Below are 18941 nucleotides of genomic sequence, written 5' to 3'. Positions count from 1 at the left end.
ATTCTCAATGTTTATTTACATGAGATAATGAAGTGGCAAGTGCTTAAAGGACTGGGTGATTGACACTTTTATAGGGCAATAGTAAAAGGAGGTTTGGTAAGAAAGTTATGAATGAATGACTGATTTTCCAAAGCTTTTTTGCACATCATATTGTCACTATATGGTTGATTTGTATACTTGGTAAATGGACATTGAGGTGCAATAGGTTGACATGGAGGGTATGAGTTGCCATTGCCGGGTAGGTGGAGGAGCAAAGATTGAAATGGATAAGAACTTTTGAACTTTCAAAAGGTTTCCTCATCCAGATTACAGCTCACATCACCTATTGAGGGGCCTTGAAACGTGACTCATTGAAAAGCTGACCTGTCTGTGTGGAGTTTGCACATTCTCCTCGTGTCTGCATGGGTTTCCTCCGGGTGCTCCGGTTTCCTCCCACAGTCCAAAGATGTGCGGGTTAGGTTGATTGGCCATGCTAAAAATTGCCCTTGGTGTCCTGAGATGCGTAGGTTGGAGGGATTAGTGGGTAAATATGTAGGGATATGGGGGTAGGGCCTGGGTGGGATTGTGGTCGGTGCAGACTCGATGGGCCGAATGGCCTCTTTCTGTACTGTAGGGTTTCTATGATTTCTATGATTCCCTGAAAACTGCAGAGGACTCGGAAATGCCTTTGCCCACAATGGAGTTGGCCAGCTCAGGTGTGCAGGGCCACGATCCACACCCTTATCCCATACTTATGAAAATTGAGGATACCAGGAATGGGGACTGGAACCCCAGAAATAGAAACATAGAAACATAAATGGACAAGTTGGGCCGAAGGGCCTGTTTCCATGCTGTAAACCTCTATGACTCTAAAAGATAGGAGCAGGAGGAGGCCATTTGGTCCTTTGAGCCTGCTCCACCATTCATTACAATCATGGCTGATTGTCCAACTCAATAGTCTAATCCTGCTTTTTCCCCATAACCTTTGATCCCATTCGCCCCAAGTGCTACATCTAGCCACTTCTTGAATACATTCAATTCTTTGGCTTCAACTACTTCCTGTGGTAATGAATTCCATAGGCTCACCACTCTTTGGGTGAAGGAATGTCTCCTCACCTCTGTCCTAAATGGTCTACCCTGAATCCTCAGACTGTGACCCCTGGTTCTGGACTCCCCCATCATCAGGAATATCTTCCCTGCATCTAATCTGTCTAGTCCTGTTAGGAGTTAGTAAGTCTCTATGAGATTCCCCCCCTCATTCACCTGAACTCCAGTGAAAACAATCCTAACCGAGTCAATCTCTCCTCACACATCAGTACCACCATCCCCGGAATCAGCCTGATGTGTTCCTGGTCACGATTTTTAAAAGTGCGCCCAGTCTAAGAGACTCCACAAACATTCAGCCCTGCACATCCACTTGTAATTTTTCATTATTCCCCCTTGTGAGCCTCACAATACTACAATTCTCAGGAGAGCAGGAATCCAAAAATGTGTTGGGAGAGTGGTCAAAGTAGAATCTTGTTAGTCAAAAGACAGATCTTTCACTGACTCCTGGAACACTCTATCCTCCTATCAAGTCCCCAAGACGTGAAACATAAACTGTTTAAAATCAAACATTATTTAAAATGCACTCTGCTGAATCAAAACCTGGCTGCTACAGGTCACGTGATTTGAGATTGGAAATTTCCAGAAGCTGTAGCCAAGCAGCAGTTAGAAGACAATAGCAATCCTCAGCACGGAATCCCACGCCTCTTTTTGTGAGGGTATTACAATAAACAAAATGGGGGAGCAGCTGACGGCCGGTCTCTCCAGCCTAAATGATAACAAAGAGAAAAGTTAACAATACTCATTTCCGCCCGCACTCGCCCCGAAACCAGAAAATCCCGCCCGAGGACAATAGATCTTTCCGCGTATAGCAGGCAAGAAACAATACTTTTCACTGTATACTAATACATGTGACAATAATAAATCAAATCTACAGGGAGTTATGAGAATGGTGGGTGACTAAGATCTGTGCAAAGTTGGCATTAAGGAAATTGTACTAAAAAAGATTAGAACTTGTCTTTTGCCATTGAATAATATTGGAAGTAAACTGACTGAGGGATCTGGTTTTTATATGCACTTAGTATTTGAAGTAATCATTGCTGTCTTCTCTCTTTAAAGAAAGTGGTAAACTTATTCTCCAACAAAACAAATACTGATGTTGGAAATCTGAACCAAAAGACTACTCAGCAAGTTGGACAGTGTTTGTAGAGAGCAAAAGATTTCCGATAAATATTCATCAGTCTGAATTTCAATTCTCTTCCTTACTCCACAAATGCTGCCTAGCCCACCAGGTATGGCCAGCATTTTATGTTCTATGAATAAACCTTTCACAACCTACAGGCATTTAAAAAACCTCTGTTTCAGCTCCTCACCTACTCTGTTTATGCTTTGAATAACAACCTTCAATCATTCACCACTGGTTCTCAATTAAAGTGATCTCATCTGGGATGAGCCTGTGATCCTTCACTTGTAACCAGGTGAATGAAAGCACTGGGATTCACAGAGGTTTAGAAATTGAGTGATGAGCACCATTTTACCTAAAAAAATACCCAAGGCAAAACAAAATCTTGTGATCAGATATATTTCTGGATTTATGTTCCCAACAACATTGGATAACAGAATGTCTCGGGGTCAGAGCAGGCCATTGTATGGGGGTATAAAATTCTGTAATTCCATCCAGGCTATTTTTGCAAAAATTACATGGCATTGGATTACTCTGTCTACCTTAACAAGAAGAAGTCTCACAACACCAGGTTAAAGTCCAACAGGTTTATTTGGTAGCAAATACCATAAGCTTTCGGAGCAATGCTCCTTCGTCAGATGGAGTGGTCTCTGTTCTCAAACAGGGCACAGACACAGAAATCAAATTACAGAATACTGATTAGAATGCAAATCTCTACAGCCAGCCAGGTCTTAAATGTACAGACAATGTGGGTGGAGGGAGCATTCAACACAGGTTAAAGAGATGTGTATTGTCTCCAGACAGTACAGCTTGTGAAATTGTGCAAGTCCAGGAGGAAAGCTGTGGGGGTTACTGATAATGTGACATAAATCCAACATCCCGGTTTAGACCGTCCTCATGTGTGCGGAACTTGGCTATCAGTTTCTGCTCAGTGACTCTGCGCTGTCGTGTGTCGTGAAGGCCGCCTTGGAGAACGCTTACCTGAAGATCCAAGGGTGAATGCCCGTGACTGCTGAAGTGCACAGGACCGCACAGGACCTTCAACCGATGCTATACACTAGATACATCGATGACATTTTCTTCCTTTGGAGTCATGGTGAGCAATCACTGAAACAACTATATGATGACATCAACAAGTTCCATCCCACCATCAGACTCACCATGGACTACTCTCCGGAATCAGTTGCTTTCTTGGACACACGCATCTCCATTAAGGACGGTCACCTCAGCACCTCACTGTACCGCAAGCCCACGGATAACCTCATGATGCTCCACTTCTCCAGCTTCCACCCTAAACACGTAAAAGAAGCCATCCCCTACGGACAAGCCCTCCGAATACACAGGATCTGCTCGGATGAGGAGGATCGCAACAGACACCTCCAGACGCTGAAAGATGCCCTCATAAGAACAGGATATGGCGCTCGACTCATCGATCAACAGTTCCGACGCGCCACAGCGAAAAACCGCACCGACCTCCTCAGAAGACAAACACGGGACACGGTGGACAGAGTACCCTTCGTCGTCCAGTACTTCCCCAGAGCGGAGAAGCTACGGCATCTCCTCCGGAGCCTTCAACATGTCATTGATGAAGACGAACATCTCGCCAAGGCCATCCCCACACCCCCACTTCTTGCCTTCAAACAACCACGCAACCTCAAACAGACCATTGTCAGCAGCAAACTACCCAGCCTTCAGGAGAACAGTGACCACGACACCACACAACTCTGCCACAGCAACCTCTGCAAGACGTGCCGGATCATCAACACGGATGCCATCATCTCACGTGAGAACACCATCTACCAGGTACACGGTACCTACTCTTGCAACTCGGCCAACGTTGTCTACCTGATACGCTGCAAGAAAGGATGTCCCGAGGCATGGTACATTGGGGAAACCATGCAGACGCTACGACAACGGATGAATGAACACCGCTCGACAATCACCAGGCAAGACTGTTCTCTTCCTGTGGGGGAGCACTTCAGCAGTCACAGGCATTCAGCCTTGGATCTTCAGGTAAGCGTTCTCCAAGGCGGCCTTCACGACACACGACAGCGCAGAGTCACTGAGCAGAAACTGATAGCCAAGTTCCGCACACATGAGGACGGTCTAAACTGGGATGTTGGATTTATGTCACATTATCAGTAACCCCCACAGCTTTCCTCCTGGACTTGCACAATTTCACAAGCTGTACTGTCTGGAGACAATACACATCTCTTTAACCTGTGTTGAATGCTCCCTCCACCCACTTTGTCTGTACATTTAAGACCTGGCTGGCTGTAGAGATTTGCATTCTAATCAGTATTCTGTAATTTGATTTCTGTGTCTGTGCCCTGTTTGAGAACAGAGACCAGTCCATCTGACGAAGGAGCATTGCTCCGAAATCTTATGGTATTTGCTACCAAATAAACCTGTTGGACTTTAACCTGGTGTTGTGAGACTTCTTACTGTGCTTACCCCAGTCCAACGCCGGCATCTCCACATCATACCTTAACAAGAGCCAAGGTTTGCTTTTCTCTTCAAAGCAGCATTTGACCGAGTGTGACTTCAAGGAGCCCTCGAAAAACTGGAATCAATGTGAATCAGGGCAAAACCCTCTGCTGGTTGGAGTCATACCTGGCACGAAGGAAAATTGTTGTAGTGGTTGGAGGCTAATCATCTTAACTCCAGGACATCACTGTTTGTCAGTGTCCTAGGCCGAACTATCTTCAGCTGCTTCATCACTGACCTTCCTGCCATTATAAGGTCAGGAATGGGGATGTTCACCGACGTTCTCCAACAAGAGAGGGTCTAAACTTTGCCGCTTGACATTCAATGGCATAATCATCACCCCCCCCCCCCCCGCCAATTATCTACCTCCTGGTGGTTACCATTGACCAGAAACTGAACTGGACTAGCTATATAAATACTGTGGCTACCAGAACAGATCAAAGGCTGGGAATCCTGCGGTGAGTAACTCACCTCCTGACTCCACAAAGCCTGTCCACCAAATCTTCACAGTTTGATGCTCTTTCTATCAATGGAAACGGTGGTTCAATTTGAACAGATTCCCACAGGACAACTGCAAGTAGGGAAGATGTTCCAGGAAATTGCAAAGGGGGGATTTTTTTTGTTGGAGACAAAGAAAGTTTGCTACAGGAAATGTAGCGAGGCAACCAAAAATACAAACCACAAAGAACACTAAATTCACACAATGTTGTGCAAGGCACCTCCTATAAATAAACATTGCATATCAGACTGATGTACAACTAAAATAATTCTATTGTTTAAGCAACTTCCAACTTCCAAAAATCATTAGGGGGCTGAGAAAAGTATCAGCCATGATTGAATGGCGGAGCAGACGCGATGGGCCAAGTGGCTTAATTCTGCTCCTATATCTTATGGTCTTAATACATTTTCAAATCTACCAGATCAGATATATTTCTGGATTTATTGACCAACAAATAGTCAATATTTTAATCCCCCATTTCCCTTCCAGTTCCACACAGGAGACAAAAAATACAATAGTTTATTTCTTATGTCGAGCAGTCCACTGGTGACAAAATAAAGTTCCAATGGATATCAGGTGAATAGACTATTTCCCAGTGTATTACAGAATGGGCAGAACACAATGAGACCGGATGCTTCAAGAATTAAATTGCATTAAAGGATGAAGTATCAAATGGGCATTTTTAACCTTTCAGTTCATGACACAACCGCAGAGGATTTCTTGACTCAACGTAACAGAAGCCTCTTTGAACCTTTTTAAAAATTTAACCAGAGTAAAAATTAAGGACTGATTAATTATGTGAGATAGAGTGATTCAAAATTACAGCTAGTTTGGATTGAAGCCTAATTATAGACTGCTTGAGCACAACTTTTAACACAGGTGTGCCTTCACTGCCACTGCAGTATGGCTGGGAACAGATTAAATTCATCCAGTTTTTTTTTTATCGCTGCCTAAGCCTGAAGTATAAACTCAATACCTGAAACAACTGAAGCATAATAGCAGCTTACCATTGACTCACAGGATTGTCATAATTATAGAGGCTGTTTTTTCTCCCCTCTCCCCAGTGATTAGCAATGATCAATGTCCAATTAATGTATTTGGTTAGAAGCCTCTGTGCTCTGATTTGAGATGGCATGATCTAACCTTGTGGGATTGTGACTCATCTGCATAACGCTCAAAACACAGTGCAGAATACCACTGAGGCAACCCTGTGGGATTTCTGTTTGTGTACTGGTAAATTATGAAACAGAGAAGAAGCAGAGATATTTTTTGTTGTATTCTTTTTTAAAAAAAGAGACTTTCAGTACAAGTAGTTCACTTTGGAAATGAAAGTGATTCATTCTTTTTTATTTAATTTGCAGAACAATACAAAACACAAACTATAATCCATTAAAAGATTCCTGGAGGCTAGAAAGCTAACCATTTTTACAGACAAAGCGAAGGAAAAAGCAAATGTGAATTGTAATCAAAAGGCTGGCAGTAAGGCAAAAAGGTAGGGAAGCATGAATTAATTAAGTATGACATTTTAAATATGGACCAACACACCGAATACAAACCTCTGGAGCTCAAAATTGATAAGAAGGTATTTGAAAAGGCATGAAGTTGTAGTTTTTAACTTTCTTGTTAATAAAAAGAAAATAAATATTATGGGACTGCGGAGATTCTGGGCCCTTTCAACATGCCAAGTGGGACCCAGATCTGGAAGTCCCATCCCATTTCGGGCAGATCTAATATTAGGGGAAAAGGAGCAGGACACGAGTCCCATATGTCGGAAACCCGAACTCAGCAGACCTCATTTCCACTGGGTCCTATCCTGCAGCATGGGAGCTGCAAATATTTAGAGAGATCATAATGCTCTTGAAATGTGAATAAGGTCTGAAGAATAGTCAATGTGTCAAGTTATTTAAATGACCAGCCCTTTAAAAAGTAAAAAAAAAATCTGCCTACCTGTGTCGGTGAGAGTTGGAAAAAATAAGTTCCAGAAGATTCAATAGCTGTTTGCTGACAGAACCCTAAGTGCTATCATTGATCCTTGGCTGCTTTCCACAATCTACCATTTTCAGATTTAGGAGGTTATAAATTCATAGTTTGGTCAACAAGTTCAAAGAATATTAAAAGAATTATTTATCTTTGATGTGGGCTCATGAATACAAATGTTTGTTTTTCTTACAGGACTAAACATTTGAGGCGATTTAAATGCATTGAATAGGCTTTCGTGACTAGAAGTTTATTATCGTGATAGCTGTAATAGAGATTTGAATAGATATTTAGATCTTTGTTTAATTTCATCTCAACATGGCTTCTGAGGTCTGGCCATGCTGGTTACTGTGTGTGATGACACGGAGGGTGTAAGGGCAAAGGATGTCGGGTGGGGCAGCATGAGTTGGCCTGGAGGCTATAGGGGCAATGAGAGATGGGTGGGACACATTTGTCATGGATGGGGAACTGTGAGTTTGAGGGGTAAGGGCTCAAGGACCTAATATTTAACAAAACAGCCCACCTCAGCACTTGGTAGGCCCTGTGGCCACTCTGATTTTCACCCAGGGGTGGCAGACCCTACTTCACCCCCCTCCACCTCACCCACCCGCTGCAGCCTCGAGTGAAAATCATGCCATATGGGACACCTTTTCCCAAGGTGGGTGCACTGAGCAGGAAATTTCCATGTTTAGGGTGAAAATCCAGCCCTAAATTATTTATCTTTTGCAATACAATGGCTACCTTTCTATTATCACAAGAAAATGAGCATGGGATGGTAGTATATTTCTCTAGCTTGAGCTTGTGAGTTTCTGATCTTGGCCGTGCTGTCACAGTTGAAATACAAACAGAATTGTGTCACTTCCTCAATAAGAAATTGAAACATGAGTGGCTCGGTATCGCTTCCACACATGTCTCTGGCATTATCATACTGCTTTGAACAAACTCAGTATATCCCAAAGTGGCACAGTGGCACACTGGTTAGCACTGCTACCTCACAGCTCCGGGGACCTGTTCAATTCCCGGCTTGGGTCACTGTCTGTGTGGAGTTTGCACGTTCTCCCCATATCTGCATGGGTATCCTCCGGATGCTCCGGTTTCCTCCCACGGTCCAAAGGCGTGCAGGTTAGGTTGATTGGTGATGTTAAAATTACCACTTAGTGTCAGGATAAATACGTGAGGATAGGGCCTGGGTGGGATTGTTGTCAGTGCAGGCTCAGTGGGCCAAATGGCTTCCTGTAGGGATTCTGTGATTCGTCTATGATTTTCTGTGACATAGTGCGTGAGAAACCTGAAAATAGTTAGTGTACCATGACAGAAAACTTATCAGAATCCTTTGAAAATTATTTGATTGTATGAGTAGTTTTCTGTGGCGTTATTCATGTGAGGTAAGGAATGGAATTGCACACATAGAGAGATGCTGGAAATAACATACACAGGGGCCCATAAACAGGTTGTGTGGGGTACGAAAATGGTGCATTTAAAGAACTTGGAAAATACCAGGAGTCAATTTGGAGATGGTGATTGCTAACTTTGGCAATGAGCCAAAGGTTGAGATGACCCAGAGCTCTGCAAGACTGCAGGCCTCCAAGAATTAAAGCTATTGTTTGGATTTTTAACAGACGTTGGGCTCCGCATATGAATTTAAATTTAGTTTGTAACTTAAATAAATTTGATGCGTTTGCATTTTTTTTTTTTAAAAAGGCTGCATCACGTCAGCTGAGGGGAAGCCAAAGGAAGTTGGAAAATATTATCTGAGTAAATTGATTGGCTCATTTTGCCGCAATTGCTGCTTTGAGTTAAGGAACAAATAGATAGAATTTTTCATTGGTCGTGGCTTTTGTGGCTAGCTTTTGCATCTATTAGTTCAAGATTGAACATTCTCCTGCTGAGCTGTATTTAAATGAATCAGCATGGTTAACTGAGTCCTGTGCACTCTGCATCTGTGGCACTTTTAATTATGACAGGAAACATACATTTTCCATACACTAGGGTGGACTAGGTGCAGCACAATTAATTATATAGATATATTAGCCTTGATATTCTGCCATAGCTTTGGCAAGAGGTTGACAGAACCCCCAGGGAAACAGCATAAACTGCTGAAAATAGAATCATAGAATCCTACAGTGCAGTAGGAGGCCATCCAGCCCATCAAGTCTGCACCGATCACAATCCCACTCGGCCCTATCCCCATAACCCCATGCATTTACCCTAGCTAGTGCCCCTGACACTAAGGGGCAATTTAGCATGGTCAATCCACTTAACCCGCACATTTTTGGACTTTGGGAGGAAACTGGAGAACCCGGAGGAAACCCACGCAGACACGGAGAGAATGTGCAGACTCCACGTAGCCAGTGACCTAAGTCGGGAATCGAACCTGGGTCCCTGGAGCTGTGAGGCAGATGCTAATCGCTGTGCCACCATGCCGCCCCGAGATCTGCATCATTTCAGGACTGTGATTTCTGAATATCCCTCAGCGACTTAATCTGGTGAGTGGATGCGCCCATACGGAACGCTAAAGTCAGTGCTGAATCGATGTAGAATGTAGGAAGGAGTGCTACTGACTTGTTGTTGATGGAGGAAAGGATCAGATTCTGCCCATACCTGCTGACCAAGTTCACACAGAAAGAATGGCCGCTCAGACAAGATGCTAGATAATCCATTGGCCCTGAGAGGGCCATACCTGAGCAAGATCACAACTAGATCATAACTCGCCAGGTCCGGATGGGATGTACCCCAGGTTACTGTGGGAGGCGAGGGAAGAGATTGCAGAGCCTCTGGCGGTGATCTTTGCGTCGTCGATGGAGACGGGAGAGGTGCCGGAGGATTGGAGGATTGCAGATGTGGTTCCTATTTTCAAGAAGGGGAATAGGGATAGCCCAGGAAATTACCGACCGGTGAGTCTAACCTCAGTAGTTGGTAAGCTGATGGAGAAGATCCTGAGGGACAAGATTTATGAGCATTTAGAGAGGTTTAGTATGCTCAAGAATACTCAGCATGGCTTTGTCAAAGGCAGATCGTGCCTTACGAGCCTGGTGGAGTTCTTCGAAAATGTGACTAAACACATTGACGAAGGGAAAGCGGTAGATGTGGTTTATATGGATTTTAGCAAGGCGTTCGATAAGGTCCTCCATGCAAGGCTTCTCGAAAAAGTGAGAGGGCATGGGGTCCAAGGGGCTGTTGCCCTGTGGATCCAGAACTGGCTTGCCCAAAGGAGGCAGAGAGTGTGTATAGATGGGTCTTTTTCTAATTGGAGGTCGGTCACCAGTGGTGTGCCCCAGGGATCTGTTCTGGGACCCTTGCTGTTTGTCATTTTCATAAATGACCTGGATGAGGAAGTGGAGGGATGGGTTGGTCAGTTTGCCAACGACACAAAGGTTGGTGGGGTTGTGGATAGTCTGGAGGGATGTCAGAAGTTACAGAGGGACATAGATAGGATGCAAGGCTGGGCGGAGAAGTGGCAGATGGACTTCAACCCAGATAAATGCGTAGTGGACCATTTTGGCAGGTCAAATGGGATGAAGGTGGTTAAGAAGGCGTATGATGTGCTGGCCTTTATCAATCGAGGGATTGAGTTTAGGAGTCCGGGGATAATGATGCAGCTATATAAGACCCTCGTCAGACCCCACTTGGAGTACTGTGCTCAGTTCTGGTCGCCTCATTACAGGAAGGATGTGGAAAAGATTGAAAGGGTGCAGAGGAGATTTACAAGAATGTTGCCTGGATTGAGTGGCATGCCTTATGAGGATAGGCTGAGAGAGCTCGGTCTTTTCTCCTTGGAGAGACATAGGATGAGAGGAGACCTAATAGAGGTATATAAGATGTTGAGAGGCGTAGATCGGGTGGACTCTCAGAGGCTTTTTCCCAGGGTGGAAATGGCTGCTACGAGAGGACACAGGTTTAAGGTGCTGGGGGGTAGGTACAGGGGAAATGTTAGGGGGAAGTTTTTCACACAGAGGGTGGTGGGCGAGTGGAATCGGCTGCCGTCAGTGGTGGTGGAGGCAAACTCAATAGGGTCTTTTAAGAGACTCCTGGATGAGTACATGGGACTTAATAGGATGGAGGGTTATAGGTAGGCCTAAAAGGTAGGGATATGTTCGGCACAACTTGTGGGGCCGAAGGGCCTGTTTTGTGCTGTAGTTTTCTATGTTTCTATGTTGGAGAAGGGTCAAGATGAAAAAATTGGCATTAAAAAAAATTCAGAGTCATATATGTTTGGATAATTACAGAGCCAAGGGCTGATATTGTTAAATCATTCCAATTTTCCATCACAGGATGTGGGCATGGCTGGCTAGGCCAGCGTTTGTTGCTCATTCCCCAATTGCCCTTGAGAAGGTGGTGGTGAGCCACCTTTGTCTAGGTACACCCACAGTGCTGTTAGGGAGCGAGTTCCTGGATTTTGACCCAGTGACAGTGAAGGAACAGCAGTAAAGTTCCAATTACTGTTAAGTATCTTGGGTCGCGAAATAAAATCTTAAATAATTGCCTCCACTGCGCCAGGGTAATGGGACTGTTGTGAATTCTTCAGGCCCAGAATAGAGTTAACTGTAAATGAACCGACAGTTAACAAAACACTTTTGGATCCCTCTTGGTATAAATCTTGGTATAATCTTTATTCGTGAGCATTTTATATATTAAACAAGCTTATTAAAAGTAGAGCGTGTGCATTTTTTCTAAATGTTGTTGATTTAAAAGAGGTCTAATTTGCCCTTTTATGCTCATGATATCCAATATTGTTGTATGCTTTCAGTGGTGAAAAGTGTCAATTATCTTGTATATAATTTAAGATGCATAGGGAACATTGATCCAATTAAGTGAACAACCTGTTTTTCAAGTATTCGGAATTCACAATTAATCAAAGATGATATATGTTGCTTATTTTCCACGTATACTGATCACGCACTCTTCGATCGAGGGGAGGTGCTTGGTACTAGACCAGAAGACCATAAGACATAGGAGCAGAAATAGGCCACTCGACCCATCGAGTTTGCTCCGCCATTCAATCATGGCTGATATTTTTCTCATCCCCATTCTCCTGCCTTTTCCCCATAACCCCTGACCCCCTTATTAATCAAGAACCTATCTATCTCTGTCTTAAAGACACCCAATGACTTGGCCTCCACAGCCTTCTGCGGCAAAGAGTTCCACAGATTCACCACTCTCTGGCTGAAGAAATTCCTCCTCATCTCTGTTTGAAAGGATCGTCCCTTTAGCCTGAGGTTGTGCCCCCTGGTTCTAGTTTTTCCGACTAGTGGAAATATCCTCTCCACACCCACTCTATCTTAGGCCTCGCAGTATCCTGTAAGTTTCAATAAGATTCCCCCTCATCCTTCTAAACTCTAACGAGTGCAGATCCAGAGTCCTCAACCATGTCTGTAAATTCCTGTAAATTTCCAGGCTTAGCTTCCAGCTGGACAGGGGATACTTCAGAGTGGGGCATAGCATCAGGCTGCAGAAGCAGGGGCCCAATCCAGAGGGGGAGGAGAGTGTGGGGGTTGTTCGATCCCTGACTTTGAGGTGAGAATCTGATCCAGGGGGTCCGATACCTGACTCCGGAGGTCTTCACATGTAGGGTGTTTGAATGATGCGGGGAGAAACTTTGGGGGTGTCCAGGGAGAAGCACAGTTCCTCCTCCTTCTAGCCCACAAGCAAATGCTGTAAAGACACTCACCTTCTCCCCAAAGTGGTCTTCTCGTCCTTTTATTTGACGGGAATCCTGAGCATTGGAAATATGACTGGCCAGGATTATATCAGCAAATCTGAGAGTGGGTTGACTGCTCTCCCCTTGTCCTGCCTCCATTAAAGTGCCAAGGTTGAAAGTGGCATGGAATCAGGTTTGAGGTTTGTAATTTAAAAAACATTTTTAATCTGATCCCAACTCAGCCCCTTTTGGGTGTCAAGATGCAGTCCAAAACCTCATGCACAGTTTGAGAATTCATATACAAGAGTAAAACACCGCCTTTCAAAATAAGAATGAGATTCCACACAGGCAACTTTTCTTTCAATTTGTATTAAAGGTGTGATTCTATAGTCTTGCACTCCCCAGGACAGCGGGTCAGAGATTGGACTGTAAACTTGTAGTGGAAGTTCTCTAATGCACACTTCCTGCATGAAGCCCTGGATCAGATTCACTCCCTTAAGTTCTGTGAGCAGAGACCAGGCTACTAAAGGGGAAACATCCCAACAAAACAGGATCAACGAACTACGCAGCTGGGAAAATAGTTACAGTCTGGACTGCCAGGATCTATTTTGCTCTCAATCAGTGATAGAGGGCAAAGAATAAATGGGATGGTTTATTGAGTACCTTTCCCTGCTGCATCCAGACTATGGCTCTAAGTATGAACATAATTCTGATATGACATAGGTCGAAGAGTGCAGTTATGCTTCCAAGGTTTCTCTGCAGGGGAAATCCACATGAAATTTATTCCTGTACCAACCTGGCAGTACAAATGGAGTGTTAGATTTCTTGACTGGTGTTCAAATTACTCTGTTTAATAAACCACAGGGAATGCTGGATCTTCATCATCATAAGTAGATTTATGTTTTTGTTTTATTTATGTTCATGATTTGACATTGGCCGTAGCCCTCGATGCCACAGAAACAAGCTTCCTGAGCTTACAGCAGCTGGAACAGGGAATGCCAGCAGACTTGTGTGCACAACCTCTTCACCCTGTACATGTTACAGGGTGAACAGTGTTCTAATTATTGTGCTGCTTTCTGTCTGGTTAACTTTATTTTTAAAGTGTAACATTAAGAAAATAATAAATCAGTTTTGGCAGTACCCATGCTTATTTGGAGGGGGCCCAATCTCAGGAAGTTGAAAGCAGACCCAGGCAAACTGGAATGAAAGGTCAGTAAGTAAGAATGTAACAGAACAATGGGCTGATGAGGAGATGCTTGGGTTCAGTCGAGGTAGATTCCCATATAAAATCATAAGGAAGTCTGTGTGGAGTCTGTACGTCCTCCCCGTGTCTGCGTGGGTTTTCTCCGGGTACTCCGGTTTCTTCCCACAGTCTAAAGATGTGCGGGTTAGGTGATTGGCCATGCTCAATTAACCCTAGTGTCAGGGGGATAGCAGGGTAAATATGAGGAGTTACGGGAATAGGGCCTGGGTGGGGTTGTGGTCGGGGCAGACTCAATGGGCCGAACGGCCTCCTTCTGCACTGTTGGGATTCTATGATTCTATGAAACAGGAGCTGGCCCTTCTCCACCTTTTAACACTGTAATAAATTGAGGGTGACTCAATGAGGCTAAAGAATCGCCAATGAACAGATGACTATATCTACAAACAGGGTCAGACAGAATAATTATGCAACTGTACAATTGCTGTTATCATTACCCATATCACTACCCTGCCCTACTGCCTTGTCCTTTCTCTTTGAACTTCCAAACCTCACCTCACATGAAACTACCCCCAACCCCAACCAAGTCCACTGTTTAGTTCAAAGCCCTCTGTACAGCTGAAGTTATATAACTCTCCAGGACACTGATTCCAGTGCGGTTAAAGTGAAGACCCTCTCAATGGTACAGCTGCCTCTTTCCCCAGTCCTGGTGCCTGTGTCCATGAATCAAAATCCATTTCTCAGCAAAAATCTAGAGCAACTCTCTGCTCTTATTTACCCTATGCCAATTTGCGTCTGACTCAGAAGGGTAGATGTGACCTACTAACACCAAAACGCTGATCCCCACCCCAGTCAAAAAAAAAAGGTGAGATGATGGGCGGGATTTTCTGGCCCTTCTCGCTGGCAGGATCTTTCAGTCCTGCCAAAGGCGACCCCCCCAAATGGGTTCCCCATTGGCGCATGGGCAAGCCACACAAAATGCTGTGGACATCAGCAGGACTGGAAATCCCAATGGCAAGTTGCCTCTGCTGCTGGAAAATCCCACCCTATGCATAGACGTGATTACCTGTAAAGACTCGCATTCCAACAATTATCTTGCAATTGTGTCTTTGCCTATATATGCCGTGTTTGTGAACCTACCTCCACTCACCTGATGAAGGAGCAGCGCTCCGAAAACTCATGATTCCAGATACACCTGTTGGACTTTAACCTGGTGTTGTGAGACTTGTTATAACATAATTTTCAATGTATGGATCAGGCCCCTTACACAGGGATGGACCACGTTTAGGGGCAATGGAATGACCCTAGGCAAACGTGATGCCCTCCCACTAACCTGGCCACTGACGGGCACAGGCTTGGCACCATTGCCTGCACATTCCTGTTGCTCATATTTTTATAAGTATCTGCAGTTGTGGTGGGATTCGAAAGAAGCTCGAATGATCATGAGCTCGTCAAAAAATCATTAACACTTTCAGTGTTATTTTGAATTCACATCTACTCAGCTCAGCACTTCCAGTGCAATATGGCCGTGTGAAAGGTGTTGGAAGCACACTCGTCTGTTATGCAAGTATGATAGACAACACCTTCACCAGCAAAATGTCAGGGCTGCCTCTGTTTATTTACAAAGCAAGGGAGATTTACAATCTCGTATAAAGTAGAATTAAGGGCTTTTTCCTCCTTTGGCTCGCAATTTTTCTTAATTGCGCGAGAGCACCATGACACTACTGCGCATCTGGGAGTGCTAATTAATCATACCTGAAAGTCAGCGAAGCTTCCTGCTGTCTGGTACCTGTACGCATTTAATCTTTCAGCAGTTCACTTGGCTTTGTCAGCTGTCTTGTGCTGTTTGAATGATGTTGTAGTAAGCCTTTTGAATTAAATATTTTTTCACCATTCTTAATAAAATCCACACTTCCTTTGTCCATGGGAAAAATAGATGGCCAGATGAAAGGCTATCGACTTGAAACTTTAACTCTCTTTCGCCCGCCACAGATGCTAGCTGACCCGCTGAACGTTTTCAACATTTTCCGTTTTAATTTCAGATTTCCAGCATTCACAGTTTTTGACTTTGTGTTGATCGTTGAATCTCTTGAGTCAGGGTGATGTAGCTCTCCAGGGCTTGGGCACAGAACCGAAGCTGGCATTTCAACGTGGTACTGAGGGAGTGCAGCATTGTTGGCGGTTCCATCTTTTGCCAGAAATGTTAGGCCAAAGCCCTCCTGCATTCCCAGGTGAACATAAAAGATACGGACCAAAAGCAGGCAGAAGGGATTAGTTTAATTGGCGTCATGTTTTTTAGATGTCCAGATCACCAACAACCTGTCCTGGTCCCCCCATGCCGTCACTAGTTAAGAAAGCCCACCAACGCCTCTACTTTCTCAGAAGACTAAGGAAATTTGGCATGTCAGCTACGATTCTCACCAACTTTTACAGATGCACCATAGCAAGCATTCTTTCTGGTTGTATCACAGCTTGGTACGGCTCCTGCTCTGCCCAAGACCGCAAGGAACTACAAAAGGTCATTAATGTAGCCCAACCCATCATGCAAACCAGCCTCCCATCCATTGACTCTGTCTACACTTACCGCTGCCTCAGCAAAGCAGCCAGCATAATTAAGGACCCCACACACCCTGGACATTCTCTCTTCCACCTTCTTCCTTTGGGAAAAAGATACAAAAGTCTGAGGTCAGAATTACATTCTGCACCTTCCCATTTCCTTCTCTATGAACGGTATGCTTTGTCTGAGGTCACGTACCAACCGACTCAAGCACAGCTTCTTCCCTGCTGCTGTCAGACTTTTGAATGGACTTACCTTGCATTAAGTTGATCTTTCTCTACACCCTAGCTATGACTGTAACATTGCATTCTGCACCCTCTCATTTCCTTCTCTAGGAACGGTATGCTTTGTCTGTACAGCGCGCAAGAAACAATACTTTTCACAGTATGTTAATACATGTGACAATAATAAATCAAATCAAATGTTCGGCACAACATCGTGGGCCGAAGGGCCTGTTCTGGTGCTGTACTGTTCGAGGTTCTAAGGTGTGTTAATAATTGTGGTCTCAATCTGTAACTTCTTCCGGTATTCCTGATGGCAGACGGTAAGAGTGGGAGAGTTTCCTGGTCAGCCATACTGCAGAAGGCAATGGCAAACCACTCCCGTGCTTTGCCGAACATAGTCATGGCCCAATCCAATGTAAATCCAAGGCTGCCAATGCCCTCTTAGGGCGCGGTACTGAAGGTTGAGGAGGAATACTGGGCCTAAACTGACGAATGGTGCAACAAAAAAAAACACAACTTGTCAGCTGCTAAGTTATCATCACAATAAAATGTAGCTCAAAGAGATAACGAAACAGGAGGAAAAATATTCATTTGAAATCACGCGTGAGATAAATTTGGTTATTTTTAGGAGCTGTAGCTCACAGTGGAGTCAGAGGTTTTATTAAGCGTTTCTGTACCAATGTAAAGTTGCAGGTAACATTAAACACTCATTCTGAAAAATCTCATTACAGCTCGCCTGCCTTTACAACAACCTTTGTTAATTAGTTGCACACCACTTGAAAAAAAAAGTGAATTTTAAGATCAATATTTTGCGTGAGGAATATATCCTTGTAATGAGGGAAATGTGGTAAAAGTGGATCCTTCAGTTTCTGACATGTGCCTCAGTTCCGAGATTTAATGCATCTCGTTTTTCCACAGTTATTCCTCCCTGGTGTATAGCCTCTCAAACAACATAACTCATTCCCTGCTAACAGGTGAATGGGTCACAAGCCCCTTAGTGTGTTCCCTATCTGTATTGAGCATTGTACTGCCTGACAGCAGACATATGAGATCAGGATGAGACAGGGAGTGCTGTCATTTGCAGCTGGCAACTTGGCAGAAAGAAAAAGTGATTAAACATGTCCTGAACAGAGGGAAACTGGCTCGGGCTCCAGCCACCACCTGGCCCGATGACTACCAAGGTTCAAGGCAAGGGAAAGCCATTCATGCCCTTGGAAGTTGGCATCACGATGTGGTAATGCCTATGTGCGACCTGTCGTAGTTCACCTGTCCTTTGCTAATATTATTGGTTAGGAAACTTAGAAATTGGACTTTTCTGGAATAAAAGAGAATCAGATACATTTGAAGAACTGTGCGGTGGTGTTGTCTCACACCCCCTGAGATTGCACAGGGACCATTATGGTGTTGGCCTGCAATTCACCTAACTAATGAGCCTCACCACATCTCGCTGAGCCGCATTGTGGTAATAGGTCCCATCTGAGGAACACACAGTGTAAATGATTGAAGAAATGGAGGGATTGGATTATGAAGAGAAACACGTTAAAGAAGCCATCCTCTATGGACAAGCCCTCCGTATACACAGGATCTGCTGGATGAGGAGGATTGCAACAGACACCTCCAGACGCTGAAAGATGCCCTCATAAGAACAGGATATGGCGCTCGACTCATCGATCGACAGTTCCGACGCGCCACAGTGAAAAACCGCACCGACCTCCTCAGAAGACAAACACGGGACACGGTGGACAGAGTACCCTTCGTCGTCCAGTACTTCCCCGGAGCGGAGAAGCTACGGCATCTCCTCCGGAGCCTTCAACATGTCATTGATGAAGACGAACATCTCTCCAAGGCCATCCCCACATCCCCACTTCTTACCTTCAAACAACCGCACAACCTCAAACAGACCATTGTCCGCAGCAAACTACCCAGCCTTCAGGAGTACAGTGACCACGACACCACACAACCCTGCCACAGCAACCTCTGCAAGACGTGCCAGATCATCGACACAGATGCCATCATCTCACGTGAGAACGCCATCCACCAGGTACACGGTACATACTCTTGCAACTCAGCCAACGTTGTCTTCCTGATACGCTGCAGGAAAGGATGTCCCGAGGCATGGTACATTGGGGAAACCATGCAGACGATACAACAA

This window comes from Mustelus asterias, chromosome 13 (assembly GCF_964213995.1).
Source record: "Mustelus asterias chromosome 13, sMusAst1.hap1.1, whole genome shotgun sequence".
NCBI classification, from domain to species: Eukaryota; Metazoa; Chordata; class Chondrichthyes; order Carcharhiniformes; family Triakidae; genus Mustelus; species Mustelus asterias.
Note: the sequence above shows the minus strand (reverse complement) of the source record.